The sequence below is a fragment of the Lotus japonicus genome, chromosome 2 (genome assembly GCF_012489685.1).
Source record: "Lotus japonicus ecotype B-129 chromosome 2, LjGifu_v1.2".
NCBI classification, from domain to species: domain Eukaryota; kingdom Viridiplantae; phylum Streptophyta; class Magnoliopsida; order Fabales; family Fabaceae; genus Lotus; species Lotus japonicus.
The window spans coordinates 11,223,311-11,229,116 of record NC_080042.1 but is presented as its reverse complement, the minus strand read 5'-3'; the positions used below and the strand labels follow the sequence as shown (position 1 = coordinate 11,229,116).

General features: G+C 35.7%; 1 long non-coding RNA gene across 1 annotated transcript; it reads left to right on the top strand.

The window, feature by feature from the left end:
• Window positions 1-4,064: 4,064 nt before the first annotated feature.
• On the top strand, window positions 4,065-5,535 carry LOC130735253 (uncharacterized). Its single transcript, XR_009018352.1, has 2 exons — window positions 4,065-4,350; window positions 5,072-5,535. It is a non-coding gene; the product is annotated as an uncharacterized LOC130735253 (long non-coding RNA).
• Window positions 5,536-5,806: the final 271 nt, after the last annotated feature.

Below are 5,806 nucleotides of genomic sequence, written 5' to 3'. Positions count from 1 at the left end.
ACGTAGGATGTCCATCTAGGCAAAAAAAAAAGATTTTGTTAACTCGGTTTCATTTTTTAACGTCAGGGACTAACTTGAATGATATATGTTTACCACATTTAGGGACCGCGGAATGCATTTTAAAAGTGTAAGGACTAAGTTGAAGGAGGGTGACACACTCAGAGACCAACTTGAATATTTATCCATTCTATTATATTAGATTCAGTTCAAACTTATCACATAAAAATCTTGTATGTCTTAAATCATTTAATTTATATTATTTTGAGACATTGTAACATGCTCTTCACTCTTAGAAACCTTTCATAAATCAAAAGGGTAATGAAATAGACGGAATAAGAATTATAGAGGAATGAATAATGAAATACATATGGCCACCTTCTGATTGAATGTTTCTCGACATTTGATTAAGGGTTGGCCAATAATATTCTCGCTCCGATTCAAATAGAGGAATGAATAATGAAATAGTGTTCTAGCAGTGGGAAAGCACTTTTTAAATACTTTGAACCTCAGTCGGATATGAATTTGATTCAGACTAGCGTTCAAAACGACTATGATCCCATAATTCTACATATATAAAATGAAGTTGAATAAAGTAACATAAGAAAGGGGAACTTTAATTGTGTGTGTGTAAAACTTGTCTTTTTAAACGATTATAAGTTTATAAAAGATTTTCGCAATCGTTTAGTGCAGCAGATATAATAGTAAGATGGTAAACGATACAAACATATCAATATATCTTGGTTCACCCACAAACGATGGGGCTACATCCAATTATTGGTTAAACCAAGATTTTCACCATCAAGTTTCAAAGACTTCTCCTACAACAAGTATTCTACAAGACTTCTCCCAACAACAAGTATTAGACAGGACTCCTCCCAACCAAGTATTCTACATAACTTCTCCTAACAAGTATTATCTAGGATTTCTCCTAACAAGTATTGCCCAGGACTTCTTCTAAGATCTTTTTCAATATCATTTGCCTCTACAAAGTTCTATTCTCACAAGAGGGATAATAGAAATTTCTTTTCACGAGAACTATAAAGTTTTGAATAAGATTTGACTCTGTGAAGTACTTTGTGTTCTTGATCTAAAGAGATTTAGATATAAGGATTTGACTCTTTGGTATTTCTCTCAGATGATGTGGGGACTTTTCTTTCGTGCTTGCTTGATGAAGATTTTAACTCAGATGAAAGTTCTTGTTCAATTTCTTTTATGAAAATCTTCAAGTTCTCATTTTATATTTCAAGTACTTCTAAGGTTTGTTGAGAGTCGTTGGAGCATGAAGAGCATCTTGAATTCTAGTTGTTAGATCAAATGGTCGTTTCTTCAGGTGCATTAAATGTTTTGTACCCTTTGATTGTGACTTGTTGCTACAAAGTGTATCTTGTGAGTCGGTTAGTAGAACTCTCAGCTTTGTTCCAATCATTTTGTGAGAGAAAGAAGAAACTTGATTTTAATAACATTGTACTTATTTCCTTGATCAATGTGCTTTGTAGAGTTTTTTTTATCAGCAACGAAAAAATATTGAATGGAAGTACAAGGGGTACTTCAACCCAATACAAATGAGTAAGAAAAATAGAAAAAGAAAGTGATACAAATATAAATTACAAATTACAGCCAAAAAGCTGCAACATAAAACCCTCCCACTAGTGCCAAATTTTGATCCCATCGAACTAGAAATCAACCCCTTTGGATGATTAGACAAGAAAAAATTGCCTCATTAAAATCTTACTACGAAAAACCCATTAAGGGATAAAAACCTAGTAAGGAAAAAGAGTACAAATTTCCTAGAGTCTAAATTGAATCACCAAAGGGTCAATGAATTACAACCTAAGACTGTGCTCCAACAGAGTAACCCAAGAAACAGATATCTGCTTGACCCCCAAAAACTGGTTCCACCATGTAGTATTACATCCAATTAAATCCCATGAACAAGACGTCCAAGATTGGTTTCTCGCCCTGTAACAATTCAATAGCCTCCAAATAATTAGATGCCTACCAATTCAAACAGTATCCCACCATCTGATTTTGTTAGAAACTAAAACTTTTATCTGCATAGACTCAATTCCACCCCTTGAAGATACAAAAATCTCCCAAGTACAATTAAACCTCCACCCCCAATCTGCAGCAATTATAAGGATTCAAAGCAAAATAGTTCTCCTTCCCTTTCAGCTATAATCTGACAGAACTTTATTCTCTTCAACATGTGCCTGATATAAACCTTCTTTGAGATGATAGCTAAGCAAGCAAATGTGCTTTGTAGAGTATTACGTGATTCCTTTGCACTTGACTTTCTCCTCAAGAATGTTAGAGAGCTTTCAATTTGAATATGCCGCTCTTTCTCTAGACATTACTTCCATTGGTCAGCTTTGAGATAGACGATGAAAATGTTCATGAGTGTGGTCTTCTCTTCTGGCAGACGATCTAGCAGCTTGGACTGTTCTTGCATAGTTTATTCTGAAGCTTTGACTGATCTTGTGTAAACGATCTTGATACTTTGACTTTTCTTTTCTTGTACTGTCTTCTTGCATTGTCTTGTACTTCATCATTAGACGATAAGGGATGAAGGGCATAAATGTTATTTCCTGAAATATAATTCATATGAAGTATTTAAAGCATTACGCTTATACTCTTGAAAATTGTTATCATTCAAAATATGAAATATGAAAAATGATATATTTAGCATTTGAATTTAACATAAAATATTTTACATCATTTCGCTTATCAGTTTTATCATACACTTGTCAAAGTTGCCCTCACACCAACACAAAACCCTGAGCGTGAGTCGAAAATAATTAATAATATTAATAATAAAAACTTGGGTCTTACATTTTTCCAATAAAGTGATGTCAATAGAGGGTTAGTTATCTAGGCAATTGATGCTACTCATTTTGGTTAATAGGGTTATGATGGCAACCCTTTTTCAACCAAATCTATAGATTTTCTTTTACAGACCTCTTTTAGCTGTAGGAGAACGTCGATTCCCACAAACAACACCTAATGTTCATCACAGAATGTGGATTCCTCCTCTTGTCGTGCTCGGTGGCGGAGTTTAGTCGTGGTTTGGCCTGAGAGAGTGGTGATGTCGGCCTTGAGCGTAAGGGTGGGTACCAGCAGAAGACATTCTAACGCTCAAGTCAGTGAATCAGCAAAGTGAGAATCCATAAGTCATAGAAGAACTCAGAAAATGCTAAGGAATGAATATCATGTTACATAAGTAAACAAACTTGTATTTATAAACTCGGTGTCAGTGTTCGGAGCCTCTACAATTGAGGAAGTCCTTTAAGTGGAGCTTTTGAACGCGCGGCTGACTTGGTGCTGTGGTGCTGTTGTAGTTTATCACGACCCTTTGTCAGGTCGCTCATACATTTTGTTAGTTGGGCCGATGTGGTCTGTTCCCGAACCAGATCACACTAGATGTCCTTTTGATACCTGATTTAAGAGTAGAATTTAAGAGTAGAGCCTTGTGGGCTGACCACAATGTCGTCAGATCGTATGACTTAAGAGCCAAACAAAACATTGAGTATATGCTTCTGAATTAGCATATCAAAAAAATAATAAAAATATAATTTAACTAACCGTTAATATTTAATAATGCATTATAGTTAAGCACAAAACAAATATTTTATATTCGAAAAGCATAAAAAATTGTTAAACTTGTTGACCAAAAAATTTCTAGTATCAACGTGCGTAGGTAGGGGTGGGAATAGGCCAGGCCGCCGACAGGGGCCTATGGCCTTGCCTATTTAAGGCCTGGTCTGGCCTGGCCTGTTTAGTAAAAAGGCTAGGCTTGGGCTTTTTGAAAAGCCTATATAATTAAATAGATCAGGCTTAGGCTTTCAAAAAAGCCTATTAAGCCTGATAGGCCAGCCTGTTTATTAATTATTATTTTAATATATTAATTTATTAAGTCAATTAAATACATATCACAAATTTTGAAGATTGATTTTTTGAGAATCTCATCAGTCATCAGTCCTCCTCTAATTACGTCAACTTTCCAATTCTCAAAACCTTTAGTTTCAATTTTCATAGTCATAAATTACAGTATTAAATATAACCTTTTATATTTCTAACCTTATTCTCAATTGTCACATATCACTCTCACTCACCTTTGCCGTTTCAATTTTCCTTTTCGCACTCTCACTCACCTTGCTTCAATTGTAACCATTGACGAAAGCTACTGGTTGTCGTCCCTCTCTCTGCCTCGCCTTCCCTCTCCCTCTCAAGTGCTGCTTCAATTTTCCGCTCCCTGCCTCGCCTTCCCTCTCCTGGTCGCGTTCTCTCTCTCTGCTTGCGTTCTTTCTCACGGCGCAGGTCACCCTCCCTCACCGTCGGCTTCTTCCTTTTCATGTAAGTGCTCTATTGCTCTTCATTCCTCTGTTGAAAATCCATAATTGAATAGGGTTTTTTGTCAATTTGGTGATTGTTAATGTTTAGAAATCATGTGTGGAGTTTTCTGTCACAGTATCAAAACATAATCTAATTGTTGTATTGTTACCCCTATTGCTATATTTGTACTTCTGAGTTCTGATTGTCTTAATTCTTAAGAATTGGTATGTTTTGTAAATAATGAATACTAAGAAACAAAGAGCTGGTGTGGAAACGTAAAATTATGGAAAATTATAAAGACAAAATAGTTTACAATGGATATGTGAAAAAAAAGAACAAATTGATATATTTCATGATCAGATCAAGTAAGACTATAATATCAAACATACAGTATGGAACTTATACCCTTTGGATGCTCTAAGTGCGAGCCTCGCCACCATAGTTTCTTACCATTAAGTCTGAGTAAAATAGGACGCAGTAAACATTTCAGGGGTATGATTTTAGGTGAAAAACATGGTATGCTAGCTTGTATGCCTTCTTGACTGAAGCATGTGCAAACTTCTTTGGTATACTTGCTATGGTACTGATTTAGAATGAAATTTAGGTTGGATGCTATTCTTTGATATTCTTTGGTATACTTGTTATGGTACTGATTTTTATAGCTATTAGGAGGCACACAAGTTTCTTTATTCTGTAGATTTACTACTATATTGTTGACATGAAGAATTAAATTTATTTTCAGGTTCACAAAATGTCTTCTCCACTTAAGAGCAATGAACTGATTTCAACCAATCCTGTTGTTCTGTGGATGAACCTGTCCAACCAGATTTGAGTCAGCTACAAGAAACTGAACAAGGAAATGATCAAGTAGGCGAAGAGGCGGTTGTCAAGAGAAAGAGGAAGAAAACATCGTCTGTTTAGGAAGATTTTTGTGAAGTTAACCTTGCCGGAGGTACAAAGAAAGTTGTTTGCAAGTATTGCAAACAAAAATTTGCAACTGGTGGAGTAGGGGCTAGTACTAACCATTTGAGAAGGCATGGAGAAGCTAGATTTCTAATGTATTATGCTGATCTTGTGCTTGTATTGTGCTTCTATTGAATTGTATGTTGCTGCTATATGAAACTGAAGTTGTTCAGTCTTGATGTTGGTTCACTCATTTTGTTGATTATGTCTTCATATAGAATTGTATAGTGCTGTTGTTCACCACTTGAATGCTATCTTATTTTGTGGAGTGGTTTATATTGTTGCAGAGTTACGGAAATAAAAAAAATGAGATGATTATATTGGTATAAGATTTATTCTGAAATAGGGTATTAAATAGGCTATCAGGCCAGGCCGGGCTTTCGAAAAGGCCAGGCCAGGCCAAAAAAGAAGCCTATGATAGATAATAGGCCAGGCTAAGGCCTTAAAATTTTGAAGTAGGCCTGGCCTATTTATGCAAGGCCTGGCCTGGCCTATTCCCACCCCTATGCGTAGG